This window comes from Balaenoptera musculus, chromosome 14 (assembly GCF_009873245.2).
Source record: "Balaenoptera musculus isolate JJ_BM4_2016_0621 chromosome 14, mBalMus1.pri.v3, whole genome shotgun sequence".
Lineage (NCBI taxonomy): Eukaryota > Metazoa > Chordata > Mammalia > Artiodactyla > Balaenopteridae > Balaenoptera > Balaenoptera musculus.
In genome coordinates, this window is record NC_045798.1 from 87429475 (window position 1) to 87446687 (window position 17213).

General features: G+C 41.2%; 1 long non-coding RNA gene across 1 annotated transcript in view; it reads right to left on the reverse strand.

Moving 5' to 3' along the window:
* Nucleotides 1-5498: 5498 nt before the first annotated feature.
* Nucleotides 5499-17213, reverse strand: part of LOC118880371 — an 84868-nt gene continuing 73153 nt past the window's right edge. Inside the window, exon 3 of the long non-coding RNA XR_005016264.1 lies at nucleotides 5499-5579. This is a non-coding gene — a long non-coding RNA (uncharacterized LOC118880371). The remainder of the gene's footprint in view (nucleotides 5580-17213) is intronic.

Consider the following 17213-nt stretch of genomic DNA (forward strand, 5'->3'; position numbering starts at 1 on the left):
ACTGTCCATCCCCCTAGACCTCTGAGATTCTTCTGGACTTTGGAAGAACTGGTGCAGCCTCTAGGATAAGAACCAGCAGAAACACAACTCCATCCGTCATAAAAACAGCATAATACAATATCATATCAAGCAGTATAATTCCTTGAGTTTTTTCAAACTCCTTTACTTAAAAAGCAGAAACTTTATGTAACCAAAAGACTCCCTAAAATATTTTCACCAAAACAAAGATGTAGAAACAGAAATGCTATCAGCAGTATTTACTTAGCCAGCTTTTTTTTTTTAACTATTAGACATCAGGGCTTAAAAAATATTAGAGCTCACTGTCAATTCAGGTAATATTGGGCTGAAGTCAGTATAAGTCAGGGCAAAACGTAACCCTTGAATTCTAAGCAAAGAGCTTTGAACGTTATCTCACAAGCAAGAGAGAACCTTTGAAAACTTAATAAGGGCATGATACGATGAAGGCATTAAATGAAGATTAATCTGGCCACGGTATGTAGAATGCACTGAGAATCTGTAACTATGGGCCTGATTGCAGATAGTGGTGGTGGATTTAATGTTTGAGACACTGATAAAGAAGAATTAGTGTGAATTGAAGTTATTTACCTGTTGGGAGAAAGAGAGAAGGGGATGCTAAGATTAATTCAAGGTGTTGAACAAGGGCGATGGGTAAAGAAGGATGTATCCAACACACTTGAGGTCTGGGCAAGTCGTAAGGCCCGGCCACGAGGAAGGAAGAAACAAGGAGTCAGCCTTTCCATGGGTTGAATTTTTGGGTGACTCAGATCACTGTGAAAATGTCCGATGCGTAGTTATAGGGGGTGGTCAACACATGGGCTTCCATATAATTCGGGATGTGGTGACACACTCCAAGCCTTGCTTGCCATAGGCGCTCAATACATGTTTTGGGGTGAAAGACTGAGATGAATTATCTCTGGTGGAAAGACATGAAGATAAATACATTAAACATCACACGTGGCGAGGCAATGTCCACTGTTCTTCAAACGGCCTCATATCCACTCAGTCCGTAATGCACCCCCAAAAAGCTCAAGAGCTCTGCTCAAGAACATCAGTGGTACACAAACTGGGAAAGAGGAAATAATGACCCTCCTTCCTTTGGTACACAGTTAGAAATGTGTCATCAAAGGGCACAAATAAACAAAGATTCAGGGGAAAAAATGTCCTGGTAAAAGGACTTAAAATAGGAAAGCTAAATTCAGACAAGTCCCCGCAAGATTGATTCTCGATAGTCGCTTATGTGATAGTCTGAAGGCTTAAATATCTGTGTTCTCAATTTCTCTTCTGATCCCACCGGCTGGGCTGGAAGCATTTTTAAATACTACATGAGTAGAAACATCCTTGAGTAAGAATTAATTTAGACTTGAATTAATAGGTAGGTGAAGATTCAAAATAATGTTGATCTGTGGGCAGAATCTCAAGATGTTAAAATGTATTAAACGCTCACGTGGTCATTTGAAATCAACCTTCAGTCACACAAAGGGCTCCAGAAAACCTTCTCACGCAGGCTTTTATCCCAGCCAGCACTCTTATTTTTCTCATACAAGTATTTATTCATCCATCTCTTCTTTCACGCAATCAGTAAGCAATTCTTAAACAACTATGTTAGGAAAAGTCCTGAGATGCCAACAGGGAAAGAAAAAGACGGCCTGGCGTGCAGTCTCAGTGGACCACCTAGAAGACCTAGCACAGTCCTACATGGCTAAGTCCACTCCCTTTCTTCATGGAAACAGAAGCAGATGATAATCTCCTAAAATTATTTCATCAAAATGCAGTTTCTAACAGAGTTGGATTAAACTGTTGGGAAATGTTCTATCGAAGTACAGTCCAAACTTCTTGTGCCATAAATTGACGCAAAGGATGTTTAATTATCTATTTATTATACTCAGCTCCCGAAAGTTAGAGAGAGAATGAAAGTGAGGGAGTGTCTTAAGAGAAACATATACAGATCAACCAACAATATTCTAGAGGTGATGTGTTTAAAGAGCTGTTAGGTCTGTATTTTAAAAAAAAGAAAGAAAAATAAATCCATCCCTGCAACAACTCCAGGCTGCCCAGTTTCTATACCAGAAGGGCCCTCACGTGCTCCTCAAGCTGTGTGCTGGGGAAACGGGCAGAAGCTGAGTTGCCCTGAGGCCAATGGCTCCTTGGAGAGCAAATTCTGTCCATTTCATCTGGTCACTTTGGATGTCAGTGAGTTGTGATGATATATACATAACCACGTGCTGTCCTTAACCAGGTATCATTCTACCCCTATTGCTCAAATAAATCTAAATGGTGCCTTAAAGGCAGGGCGACACGGCTGCCGTAACACTGACCGAGGACCCGGCTATTAAGCTGTCCAAGACTCTAGAATCTGTGAAAAGTTTGACAGCACAGGGACAAACACGTATTAGCAACCCTACTTAATCCACGTTTCAAGGGAAGAATTTGAAACCACACTTTCACAACAGGCAGGCTGGGTTCACTGGAAGGATACTGTCGTACAGAACCACCAAGCCATACCCCGAGGTGTGCCCCTGCCCTTTGTCGGTTCACAAAGCTCCCTCAGGCAAAGCGTATCTTGTAAGACAGAAGGTACACAGCTCTGAGATGAAGAAAAGAAAAAGTAACAAAAATAATAAAGCACTTTTTCAAAGGAGTGATCAGATTAAGCCCCTTGGTCTTCATTCCTGGTGAAGCTCCATTTCCTGGGAAAACTCGTTGATCTCAGACTATGGAAATGTCTGCTTATGCCTGAAGGTCCAAGGCAGTCAGTAGGCAGGGTCTGCACCCCGGCACGTCTGTGACCTATGCACACACGCTCTCGCCTCTGTTCACACACAGGCTGTGCTGCTCCTGCACCAAAAGTACAAAGAAAGAAAGATGCAAGATGTAGTCTTTGTGCAGCCTAAACTCCAAGGACATGATGAGTCTTCGTAAAGATGTAAAGCGTCAAGTCATCAATAGCGTATGATATCTTCCTTTAACTTACTTCTTTTTGCCTCCAAGCCAACATTTTACAGCCCTGGCTTTTTTCAAGTTTCTCTTTGGCACAAAGTTTGGCATAACCTATTCCTAATGGGCGTTTCCAAAAGGACGGGCAGGGTCTCTCCAGTTGGTAACACAGACTATATTTCTCCGTTTCCTGGATGCAGTTCTGCCCCCAGATTTGGGCAAACCATCTTGAAGGTGATGCTTCAGTGGAGTTTTTCAATGTTTCCATGTAGGACGAGAGCAGAGGAAACCCAGCCCAATGAGCTGCTCTCTTGGGAGACCGGGTACCGCCACACAGATCTGTATTTCTGTTTCAGTACATCAATTAGAAATTTCACTTTCTCATCCCCTAATCTTTTGGCAAACAGGCAGACTGACACATTGGTAATGAACTGTTGTTCAAAGTCAGAGTTCAAAGGGGTATTGAGAAGATTCTGTCTGCAGAGCGAGATGGGAAATGTTGACAAGCGTCTTAACACGTGGATGTCAGGCTAAGGAACTGGAGCTTTGACAGAGTCATGTATCGGGGATGAGATCTGGTCTGCAACGTATCTGCATATTTGCTTAGGGTTTAAATATTCCCCCATACCTGCAATTTCAGTTCACTTTGGTTCCAAAATCATCCACTGAGCACCTCCTAGATACCGGGCATGGAAGCCCTGAACCAGAGGACATAGAAAGAGGAGGGAGACACAGCTGCTTCCCAGGCAGAGGGGTGGCAGACACAGGCAAGGGTTTGTGAGGTGGTAAGAGATCCAGATGACCTGCCAAGAGAACTCGCTGGTTGAGTCCAACATCTCGACTCACAGCCACGTGAGATGTGGCGGAGGCAGGGGTCCCGTTCACCCTGAAGGTCCAGCCTCCAGCAGCTGGAGATGTGGAAGAGGAAGGAGGGTGTCCCCAGCTCTTCCTTGTCATCCCGCTGCTGTTAGAGTGATGCCTGCAGGGAAAACCTTTCACGAAATTTGTCCCCAGAGCGTGTGGTTCTGGGTCTTTAGGCACACAAAATTTCCTTGGTCAAAATGACTTAGCAGCATTAGAAAAGTGAGAATCTAATAATAAATTAAAAACGTGTGTTTTCTTTTTCTTCCTCCCCTCCCCACCTTCTTCCCTTCTCCCTCCTCCTTCTCTCCCTCCCCCATCCATCACCCCCCAGCCTGCTGCTGATCTACAGGTGGGCTGAGAATTTCGCAGGGAAACCAGTGGGCGCCCATCTTGGCTCTGGGTGCCGCCAGCCATCCTAAGTTGCCCGGCTGCCAAGCGCACCCGCGTCCCTCTAGCCCCTGGCACCTGGGACCGAGCAGCTCTGAGAGCCTGGTTCCCAGCAGCGGGCTGCCCGTGGCTGATAGTGGTGAGCGATGATGGCAGAGCATCCGAGCCGGCTGCAGCCAAGGCCAGCGGCCGGGCCAGGCCATGATGCTGCCATGCAAGAAACCGCGCTGACAGGTGACTGATGGCTTCTGATCCTGCAGCCAGCAGCTGGACCCCGGCGGCAAGATGCAGGATGCAGGACGGGCCTCTCCATCCTGCCTGCTCTGCTGACAGCTGGCAAGGCTTCCCCTGGCAGCCAGCACCGTGGCAGAAACAGCGAGAGAAGATGAGGAGGAGGACTCCTACAGCATCCCGGGCTGCGGTAGGGAGAGGCCTGCACGAGCGGACCTGGGGCGGGTCTCATAAAGCTCTTTCCCCTCCCCGTAACTCGGTCATCTTCAGCAAGATTCAGTGAAGAAGCTATTGATCTGTGAGACGTAACCTGCTTTCACAAGGAAAGCTCTCCGGATGCCGTATCCACTTGGGGGTCCCACAGCAAACTTCGGTCAGCATCGCCGCTGCTTTTCCAGCACCTCGGCCATCTCCACAACACTCCCAGAGTCTAGGGGTAGATGTGCTCCCCCAGGAACAGAGAAAGGACACAAAGGGACAAGGGACACAGGCCTGGGAACCATGGGGTCTTTGGGAGGCGTCATCAAGGAGCAGTCGCAGCTGCCCCGTGGAGCCCCCCATCAACATCATCCTTTCCCTCGGCTGTGTTTGAAGCTCTTTAGGGGGTCCTTGGAGCAATGGCGTCAGCCCTGGAGGAGGGCTCAGCACGTGCATCTCATGCCACTTTCACAGTTGTTTCACTGGTCTTGTCGCGCGCACACTGGCCGCCACACCTTTGCCTCTGGACTAACCACACTCCTCTCTTCGTGACCAAGGTAAGGCGTGGCCGAGGAGCAGCAACAGCAAATGAGGCCTCACCAAAGGTCACCGAGAAGAGCAGGGGAATTGCAGGTACCTGGGGGGGCGCCGAGCGGTCACCCACCTGCTGGTGAGGGCCCGGGTCTCCCGTGCAGGTTGCACAACATGGAATAAAAGGTGTTAGAACACTGGGGACAGAAGTGACTCCTGAACGTTGCCGTGATTTCTGACACATATTAAGGAGGAAAGGCTGCCCTTGGCCCTAGCTTCCTCCCCCGCTATTTGCAGGTACACTTGAGAGAAACTCTCGCAGAAACTCTTACCTTTGGGAAGGTAAGACCAAGTCTGCTCGGAAGCCAAGAGATGAAGAAAATGACCTCTACAGGTCCTTCCGGTGTATGTTTCTAGGAAACGAACAGAATTTGTTGTTTAGTATTTGTTAAAGATTGCAGACAAGTATCACTTGAGATACAATTCAATTAATACAAACTAAGCTGACTGCACTTCATTTCCAAAGATCCTTGATTTCATAAAGATCGTTTAAACCCTAGAAATTGAAAGGCTCTATTCAGGAGGCCCCTATCTTGATCTCAAGAAGCTAAGACCTAGAAAGACCCTGTATCAATAATCAAAATGTCACCATTTCTTAAAAAGGTGACCAGTGGCTCCTCTGACCTGGGATTAGCACTGAAATCTCTGTACGTGAGCAGGACGTTTTCATGACTCTGCATAGACTCATCGGTGCTTTGTAGCTCTTAGGTGTGCCTAAACGGATCTTTTATTTCTTATCTAGATTCAAAATAAGGAATTGCTTAAACAAACAAAAAACTCAAACAAAAACAAGGAATCGGCGTGTTTTGTTAGAGATGGTTAAAAAAAAAAGTTCCCTGAACTTTGTGGGAGCCTTTGAACACACACAGAACAGAGCCAGGAAGGGAACTCGAGTTGGCCTATGCAGGTCTCTGCTGGCATCAGGTCTAGAGTCTGCGGTCAGCCTGTTAACGAACATCTGTTTTTCCAGCGGACTGGACAAGATTTTCTCCAGCACATTCCTCTCCATAGAATATCATGGTGGGCCCCATTTTTGTCATGCAGGTGAAGCACATATACTATTTCTAGAAATTGCAAATTAAGTAAAATCATATTTCCATCATAACTCTGCTAACTCCATTACTGATGAACAGGTTACAAATGTTTTATCATCAACTCAGTAATTCTTGTCAAGAGCAATAGTATCCTTTGGTCAGCTCACAGCTAGCCTATAGTCAAGTGCTTGGCTCACTGGAAGAATCATGCATCCAGCCATCATTTACGTTACTATTTTTCCTATCAGTACTCTGTTGAGCTTGGCTTGCTAATAAGCCACCCAAGAAGTAGGAGGGAAGAGAGGAAACTGGGGTTAAGGGGTGTTGAATAAGAAAGGAGTCATATTATTCTTTCCTCCATGGGTTTAATTATGTTAACTAACACAGAAAACCTGGTGAATCCACAGAGGCTTTATTTTCCTTCACGGCAAGACTGTCAATATTTCCATGAGGTCTTAACTCTACAGTTTTCACCATTTTTCATAACCCAACCATCAATATACTTGTAACTGAGAAAACAAAATCCAGTCTTACACTGGCTTCCGTTGGTCCAAATGACATCTCAAGTTTATCTAACTCTCTGCATCTCTGTGACTGCAGCCCTGATGGCCTCTGAGCTGGAATCTTCCTCTCCTGTTCCCTCCAATCCATCCTACACACAAGCTGAAACAGCCTAACGCAAGTTACAGACATCAGTTTCAGGCGGGCATGAAATATTAGATATTAATTTTGTTTCTATCTCAGTTCAGTTTCTTTTCTTCCATAAGACCCCATCATCTTGGTCACCCCACTCTATTGTAATTCTCTGAATAATACTGATTCATTGTCTGTGTTCCCAAACTGAATAAATTAAGAAGTTTTCTACTGAACACCTCACAAGTTAGTGAAGGATGAAGATACATAAATAAAAGTTCAGCCAAGGTAGACTATGATAAGTGATACTATGGAAGGAAAAACTAAATCCTATGAAATATATTCAAGAAGGAGAGAACAACTTGGACAGGAATTTGTCATCTAATTTGTCATCACTATTTAACTTCCGACTCTGGGTCAACCTGAAAAGTTAATAAATATGAATTCATGTCTCATTCAGGTCAGTGGCAAAACACTGAGAGGACAGAGAGAGAAGCAAACATGTTCACGAGAAGAACTCATTAATCAACCCTCTTTAAGTAAAATAATTTAATTATTTATGTTTTTTTTAAATATTAGAAAGTGCTAATGATAGTTTAGGGCAATATCAAGGAGTTTTATGTGGGTTTTCTCAAGTATCCTGACAACAACCCTATGAGTTAGGTGCAATCAGACTTCATTTTTTTTTTTTTTTAATAAATTTATTTATTTTATTTATTTATTTTTGGCTGTGTTGGGTCTTCGTTGCTGTGTGCGGGCTTTCTCTAGTTGCGGCGAGCGGGGGCTACTCTTCATTGCGGTGCGCAGGCTTCTCATTGTGGTGGCTTCTCTTGTTGTGGAGCACGGGCTCTAGGCACATGGGCTTCAGTAGTTGTGGCACTTGGGCTCAGTAGTTGTGGCTCACGGGCTCTAGAGCGCAGGCTCAGTAGCTGTGGCGCACGAGCTTAGTTGCTCTGCGGCATGTGGGATCTTCCCGGACCAGGGCTCGAACCCGTGTACCCTGCATTGGCAGGCGGATTCTTAACCACTGCGCCACCAGGGAAGCCCCAGACTTCATTTACATGCAAAGAAGCAGGCTCAAGTAGTTAAATACCATATAAGTGTTGGTGTCAGAATGTGAACTTGAGAATTCTAACTCTAGTGCTCACATCTTCAACCAATGTGCTCTGGAAGTTTACTGTGAGATTTAAATTGGGAAGGATGCAGAAGCATGGAAATCCAAGGTATATGATATGAGAATATAAAACCACCCATTCACTTAACAAGATGCCCCCCCATACTTTATGAGATTTTCCCCACCTCGATCCCAAAGATCTAAAACCCGAGGCTTTGCTAATTTAAGTAAAAAGCCATACCTACATCATAACTAGAAGACAGATAATGCACAAATGTCAAACTACACAAAGGTAGAAAAATACCCCCGCCCAGTGCACTATCTCACACTCCACTGCATGTTTTTGTGGCAAACAAAGGAAGTACAAGAAAAACGTCATGGGAGAGAAAAGAGGGCAGCTAGCTGCGGGCCAGAGATGGTCCCCAAATACCACAAGACAGAGAAAATCCATGACATGCGCAAGATAAAAGGGGTCCTGAAAGATCAGAAGCTACAAAAAGGGACCAATGAATGCAATCCATTCGAGGCGGTGGTCTTTGGAAGACATTGCTTCTGTGGAAAGAAAGGAATGGGGGGCACTCTGTGAATAGTGGGTGTAAAAGGGAAAGTGAACAAAATGGGTAAATTATGGCCCTGTGACAATACCTCCACTGATGAAAATTCTCCTAAAGAAACAACCACAGTGCAAAAGAAAGCTATAGCACAACACTCCAAACTGACTAATATCCTTGCAAGCATTTGGGGAAATGAAAGACCATCTTGCGTCAGAATATCACCATTTGACAACCATCATAGTAATGATTCTACCACCAGTGATGTGTACCCAATGGATGCTAAAACCTGGGGGTGAAAGTTTAATGAGGAACAGGATAATTACACGGTCACAAAATATCTCCCTATAAGCACTGACTAATTATAAAAGGTACCTTGAAATTAGTTTTGCTGTAGAAAGCAGTGACTTCACGGTGGAGAAACTGCAGAGACCACATTAACCGGATAATCAAATGGCCCTTTCAACATCATAGTCTTCCGATATCACATATTGTGAAAAACACATCATTCTTGTGATAGTGAAAAAAATACAGAGTCAGAATCTAGTGATAAGAACCATCAGACAAATCCAAATCAAGGTTCATTCTATAAATAAATGACTTGTGCACAGTAAAAATATCAAGATCATGAAAGACAAGGAAAAACTAATGGACACTCCAGATTAGAAGACGCTAGGAGCCAAGATAAGGGAATACAACTTTTGGTCCCAGATTTTTTTTCTGATAAAGGACATTATCAGGAAAATTGGTGTTTTGAATAAGAGCTGTAGATTAGCTAATAGTACAATAACATTATTAAATTTCTTAATTTTTATATTTGTACCAAAACAGAATGTCTTTGCTTTTAGTAAGTGACCATTGAAGTATTTAAGGGTAAAAGGGAATAATATCTGTCGTTTACTCTCAAATGGTTTAGAAAAAGAAGTAAATACAGATATAGATAAAGATACAGAGAAAAAAAATGATAAAGCAAATGTGACAAAATGTTAACATTTGAGGAATCTGGGTTGGGGGAAGGTCTACAGGTATTCTTTGAATCATTTGTACAACTTTTCTGCACGTCTAAAATTATGCCAAAATTATAAGTAAAAAACATATAAATTAGAACTTGTCACTTCCATGATAAAATAGTCCAGTCCAGTGACTTCCCATTGATTTTCCATTGAAATAAATTTCCCATTAAAATAAAGTCTGTGAGATTATTTCAAAAGTATGCACAGGGCACACTCTAAAATATATACCATTGTTGTATAAAATCACACATATTAAAAGGTTATTTCATTGCCAGTTTTAGACCAATACCAAAGTTGCTGCTGTTCCATGTTTGTTCTTCCTCTGTATTTCCATTTCTAAAATTTCCTCAATTTCCCTAACAAACAAGTTTGATTTTTGCTGTTGTTTTTTTTTGTTTTTATTATTTTCTATAATCATTTCCAACTACTTTAAAGCCAGCTGAACGCTTACCAGTCTTTATTCAGATCAGTAATATCTCTTAATTAAGTACCATCTGTAAACTTCATGAATTTGTTGTTTTATCTTCTTCTATTGGATCATAAATTAAGAGATAAATTAAAGCGAGTCCAAACAGCAAATCTAGAGGTACACCAGGAACCCGCCTCGCTACTGAATACAAGAAAACTTATGATTGTCCCATGTTTATAGCCTTTCTGAGCTGTTATTCTAATTATTTACGCAAGACCATTTGTGTCAATATGGGATGTGTTTGCATCTTCCATAAAAAGGTGTTTGGTACTTCCCTAAAGTACTGCATGTAGCATCACACCAAATCCCTTAATATCCTTGTTTTACAGTATCATGCAAAAACAAAAAAAAAGAAAGAAAAGAAGACATTTATTGGCACTTCATAATTGGCTTTTATATTAATTAAACTGCTCATCAACTCTCTTTTTCTGGAAATGTGATTACAAGTTCTATCTCTACAACATCCTCTCCAACTATTTTATTCATCACAAAGGTTTGTGAAGTACCTACCATGTTCAAGACATCTTGTTTGGTACAAGAACTGAATGAAAACTGTGTAAGACATCATTCCTGCCCTCATGAAACATTCTTTGGCTCCATATGCTGGATGTACCTCTTTCACTGCATTTATCACATTCCTTTATGAGAGTTTATTTCCATTCCTGACTTTCCCATTTGATGGAAGTGTGCAGATTTTGGTCTTTTATCTCTGTATCAGTCAATGTCTCATTCTAGCATTAGAAATCTTAGTTAAAAATTAAATGAAATAGAGTGAAGTAAGTCAGAAAGAAAAACACAAATACTGTAGATTACCGCATATATATGGAATCTAGAAAAATGGTACTGATGAACCTAGTGGCAGGGCAGAAATAGAGACGCAGACATAGAGAATGGACTTGTGGACACGGGGGGAAAGGGGAGGGTGGGACAAACAGAGAAAATAGCATTGACATATATACACTACCATATGTAAAATAGTAAGCTAGTGGGAAGCTGCTGTATAGCACAGGGAGATCAGCTCGGTGCTCTGTGATGACCTAGATGGGTGGGAAGGAGATCCAACAGGGAGGGGATATATGTATACATATAGCTGATTCACTTTGTTGTATAGCAGAAGCTAACACAACATTGTAAAGCAATTATAATCTAATAAAGATGTAAAATAAATAAATAAAAAGTAAGACTCAAAAAAAATTGAAATGCATGAGGGTTCTTCTTGGCTGGGCAGAAGGTAAGAGATCAAAAGGGCTGATGCAAAGAGTCTGCTTGCATGAAAGTGAAGAGCCTACGAGGGCACGAGTGTTTGTGGAACAGGAGAAGCAGAGACAGCACAATTCCTCTGACGCAGCCCCGTCCGCCCAACCCCTCCAGCAGCAATCAGAGAGGGGCCTCTGCAGGGTGTGTAGGGCAAACACACCTCTGGAGAGGAAGACGTGGTGCCCAAGACACACAACAATTAAGGGTCTGGTCTCAAAAGTTTAGTACCTCTGGTCTGGACTGGTGTGGGGTGAGGAGTGGATGGGGGGGGTGTTGTGTGGGGAGGGGACCAGGCAGCAAAAAGCACAACTTCTCCTTCTTCTTCAGAACCTCCTCCCACCCTCCACCACCACCTCTTAGAATAAAGCTGAAGAGGCAGAGCTCCCCTAACAGAAATGCAAGTCTAAAGAAGATGGATAGAGCCATGTTTTACGTTCTGTTTTAAAGGAATGGTGTAGATAGTGTGTAGGGATGGCTGGTCAGAGAATGAGAAGGTCCCGGACATGGAAAATATTTCTCAAGTGCTTACTTCACTCAGAGTTTCTGGGGAAAAGGACTGAATCCTATATCATCAGCAGTGAAATCTCATCAGGCCACTTGGGTCTCCACTGTGACAAACTGAAATCCAGACTCCTCACTTATATCTGGTAAAAATATAAATAAGTTTCAAAATCAATAGGCCTCCTTTCCCATTAAGACATCCTGGTACATTTGATTTTTTAAATAAGCAAATCACATATGTGATTATATCCCATGTTTCATGGGAAAGTCCTAGAAACTATGGATAAGTATGTCCCAAATCTATAACAAAATTTAAATCTATTAATTGATTTATTTATTCAATGAGTATTTATTAAGTGTTCATTATGTACAAGGCAGTCTGTTTGCAACTAGGAAAACAGAAATGAATAAGAGCATATAATTAAATTTAAACCTCTCCTATTTTCTTATATTTTGAAGGAGAAGAGGAAGGTTATGGAAATGACAATGTATGGGAGACTGGATTAAATAATTCCAGCTATATTCTGCTTATATGAGATATACTTAATATAGGATACTGCAAGTTTGAAAATAAAGGTATTATAAAAACATACCAGGAAAATAGCAAAGTCAGTATAGTTTTATTAATATTAGACAAGATAGATGACAACACACACACAAAAATCACTAGATATTTCAATTTACTGGGTAGATAAAAAATATTTCTAAATTCATATGCCTCTAATAACATTGCTTTAAAATTTTTAAGGCAAAGTTGTTTAACAGCACTACAAGAAGAGATTTACAAATCTACCATCATAATGGCAGTTTTAATATATCTCTCTTAGTATACCATCAGGCAACAATTTCAGCACAGCAAAATTAACAAGTCTAATCTAATGAATATATGTCAAATACCACAGCCATCATCAGAAGACTTGATATTATTTTCAGCGATGCATCAAACATTTAGAAAAATTAACTATGTATTAATTTATAAGACTTGGAATACAAGGGAACTTTATTAACCTTGACAAAGCGTTTATGAAAACCACTACTAAGCACCACTTAAACCATAAAATGTATTAGAAGAATTTCCTTTAAATAAAGAATAAGACAGAGATGCCTGCTAATGCATCTTCTATTAAACATTATTTTGGAGATCCTAGCCTGCCCAATAAGTTCAGAAAGAGAAAGTAAACATATAAGGAAAGAAAACTTATTGTTCTTAGATTATATTATTTCCTCCATAGAATACTACTGAAATCTACAGATTAATTTTTTGAATTGACGGGACGATTTAGTAAAACTGCTGGACAAAAAAAAAAAAAAAGCTTACAAAAATAACTTGCATTTCTACACATGAGCAAAGTTCCAGACATTAGAAAGAGATGTCACCACAATGTCAATAAGAATATAAGAATTCTAGAAACAAATCAAAAAAAAGTATTCAAGATTTGATGGAGAAGATTATTAAAGGTAGGACAATTACCTAAATAAATAGACATACCATATTTATGAGCAGGAAAACTGAACACAGGCCATCCTCACTTTTAATGTTTCTCATACGCACACATTTTTTATGACTACAGTTTAGTTCAAAAGCACCCATCCACCAACCTCACAGTTCAAATGACTGTTTCCACCGTCTATTTTCTGAGAGTAACTGAATAGATACAAACTTTGCTACTAGGTCTTCAGTCCACACATCATGACATAAATAACAGATGCGCATCATGGTTAGTGACCAATCACATAGTTTCTTCCAAAGTCTGTTAGCGATTAGTCACTGCACATCTGTCACTCAGTTCACGCACAGAGAGCAGAGCTCGGGTTTGTCTACTTGGCTCCCAGTAATAAACCCACATGTCATTTTACAAAAATGGATAATTGAAGGAGGAAATTGTCCAACAAAGATAAAAGTGCAGTATATTCATTTCCTGTTGCTGCTGCAACAAATTGCCACAAATTCTGTGGCTTAAAACTACACGAATTTATCCTCTTATGGTTCTGGAGGTCAGAGGTCTGCAATGAATCTTACAGGGCTGACATCAAGAAGGAAGCAGAGCTGGTTCCTTCAGGAAGCTGCAGGGGAGCATCTATTCCTGCCTCTTCCAGCTTCTAGAGGCTGCCTTGCTACCCCCTGGCTCACAGCCACATCGCTTCAACCTCTTCTGTCTTCACATCACCTTCTCTCTCTGATCTCCTGTCTCCTGTGATTCCATCAGGTCCACCTGGATAATGCAGAATAATCTCCCCCCCTCAGGATCCTTAACTTAATCTCATCTGCAGAAGCCCTTTTGCCATAGAAGGTAGTATTCACAAACTCTGGGGATTAGGACATGGGTAGCCAGCCTGCCGTGCAGCAAAGAAACAAACGTGATAACGGGAAACTGGATGTGATTAGAAGACAGCTGACCATGGGAATGTTGACACTGCCACTTTCTGAGAGGTTTTAGATAGGCAGCCAGAGGAACTTAGTGGAGGTAAGATATCAACATAAATGAGGAATATGGTTGTGACACGGTCCCAGGAGAAGTGAAAGACCTCTCAGAAGTGTTCCACAACAATGAGAGTGTGTAGAGCAAAATGTTGGACACCTATCCAGACTTAGAAAGGAGGATGAAAATCCTTCAAGGCATGGATGAGATACTTCCTCCAAATCATAAGTTCTATGATGAGAAGTAAGCATACACAGTTCCAACTATTACGTTTTTTAGGAGAAAAACAAAACAAAACACGTTACTTCTCAATGTTTCTCGTGTTTCTAATTACCATGTACTAAGTAAACATTAATTTTACAATTTTCTGACTTTCTATATATTTACAATTGGCAATAAAAGAAGTTTTAATGTTTTGACAGAAAGTTTTAAAGGTCACAGAACCGTCATGATTATCAAGATGGCTTTGCACGTTTCAGCTGACACCCCCAACATTTTACATCCTCCAAAGCCCTGCAAAGTCAGTCCTGCCCAAAGTGTAAATGCCAACCTGGGGAGAGGCTGGCACCACTCATAATCAATCTTAGTTTAAGGTAAACAAGATGGCATTTTTTTGGCAGACAGATGACTACAGGTCTCGAACAGACCACACAGGTATGGGAGTTGATATTGCATATTTCCTAGGAAAGGAGAAATTACTCCAGATGGAAAAATAACTAGACTTGAAAGGCAAATCTAAAACTTTCAGAAAAAATGTATAAAAGAAATCATTATAACAAAGATAAGAAATGGTTTCTTCATAAAGCCCTAAGGGAAAACATTGATATACTGGACTTAATTAAAATTAAAAATTTCTGTTAATCGAAAATCACAATAAGGAGAGTGAAAAGACAAGCTACAAAATGAATCTATACGCAGCAGAAGCAACTTAAAAAGTCTTATTACCCAGAATATATAAAGAACTTCTATAAAACAGAGAAAGAATATCCACTCAAAAGAAAATTGTACAAAAGGCCCTAACAGACAGTTCACAGAAAAAGAAAACTAAACAGACAATAAACATATGCAATCAAGAATATATGCCTTAATACCACACCATCAAGAGTGGCAAAAATTGTAAGTTCTAACAACAGCTGACAAGGAGCTAAAGCAATGAGAACCCTCACGTACTGCTGATGACAGTGTAAATATATAAAAGAACTTTGGGGAAAATTTGACATTACTTTAAAATTTTATTATCTGCCTACTTCATGATCTAGCAATTACATTCGCGGCCACACACCCTAGAGAATGTCACCCAAAGGTGCACCGGGGGACAAACAGAATAAACAGAGATCCCTGCTGGTATTCAGAAAGAGAGGCAGAAGCAAGTGTCCACGCAGAGGGATGGACAAAATAGACACAGATGCACCCACGCAAAGGGCCAGTGACGGGAAAGGATGGAGTCGTGGCTACAGGTGCCCTTTGGGACAAATAGGGAAACAAAGATGGAAAGGGCAAGACAAAGAGAATACCTATGTGATTCCATTATATAAGGTCCCCAAATAGGCAACACTAAAGTGTATGTTGCTTAAAAACTCATACACACACACACACACACGCACACACAGTAAAACTCAAACAAAAGAAAAACAAACATAAAATTTACTGTGGTGGCCCCTGGATGGACTGTAAGAGTGAAAGAATTCAGAAGAGGTGCACAGTGGGTTCAGAGGTATTGGTGATGTTCTATTTCTTAAGTTTAGTGGTGGGCACATAGAGGTTCTTTTATGTAATAGATATATGTGCATTTTTATATATAGCATAAATATATGCATATATATGGATAGACTATATATATACTTTTTTTAAATTTTTTTTCTTTTTCTCTTTGCCTACCTTTTTTTTTTAATTTATTTATTCATATATTTTTTTGGCTGTGTTGGGTCTTCGTTTCTATGCGAGGGTTTTCTCCAGTTGCGGCAAGCGGGGGCCACTCTTCATCGCGGTGTGCGGGCCTCTCACCATCGTGGCCTCTCTTGTTGTGGAGCACAGGCTCCAGATGCGCAGGCTCAGTAGTTGTGGCTCACGGGTCTAGTTGCTCCGCGGCATGTGGGATCTTCCCAGACCAGGGCTCGAACCTGTGTCCCCTGAATTGGCAGGCAGATTCTCAACCACTGCACCACCAGGGAAGCCCCTATATACTTTTATATATGAACTTTTTCAAACCAAAAAAAAGTTTTAAAATTTTGACTGCTTAATAAATCATTCTGCTTAGAAAGCTCCCTAAATATAATAATAATAATTAATAATAAGCACAGGGTTTTGTGGAGACTAAAACACCGTGTCATTGCAAAGGTTCTTTTCATTTTTTCTAGACTGTCCTAAAGGCCTTTGTAGATTGTTCTGTCATTGGCTAACAGCCAGTAGTTACAGATCTCTTTCATTAGAGAAAAGACAGTTCTAGAGAGACAGTCCCTACAAAAAAATTCTGGGTTGTTGTTTTTGTGTTTGTTTGTTTGTTTGTTTTTGAAGCATAATTATATTAAAAACGATCTTGCTCAGTTCATCGTCATTTGTGGTAAATCTCACCCATTCAAATTATAAAGTCCTAAGGAGCCAACTTGAAGATGCTCCCAAGCCAGATCTGGGACAACTGAGTGACGGGACAAACGACGGCAACGTATTACAACCCACAGGATAAAATGAAGATCCACGCATTCACAGTGACCTAAATAAGTGAGTAACTAAATAAATGGAGGAGAAGGAACAGACCTCCCTTAGAGTAAAATTCCAATTAATTAATAAGAGAGGAACAAGGCAAGTAGAAAATCACCACTAGGCAAACACCACGCGGCAGGCACTCTGGATGCTACAATTACGGGGTGAGAGTATAATGAGAAATAGGGTAGCGGTCTAGTCCCAAAATACCTCCTCATGAGCTATGTATTAATACTAACTTTACAGTGGAGACACCTGGCAAAGATCAGAATTCATGTCATCAGGGTAGGAGGAA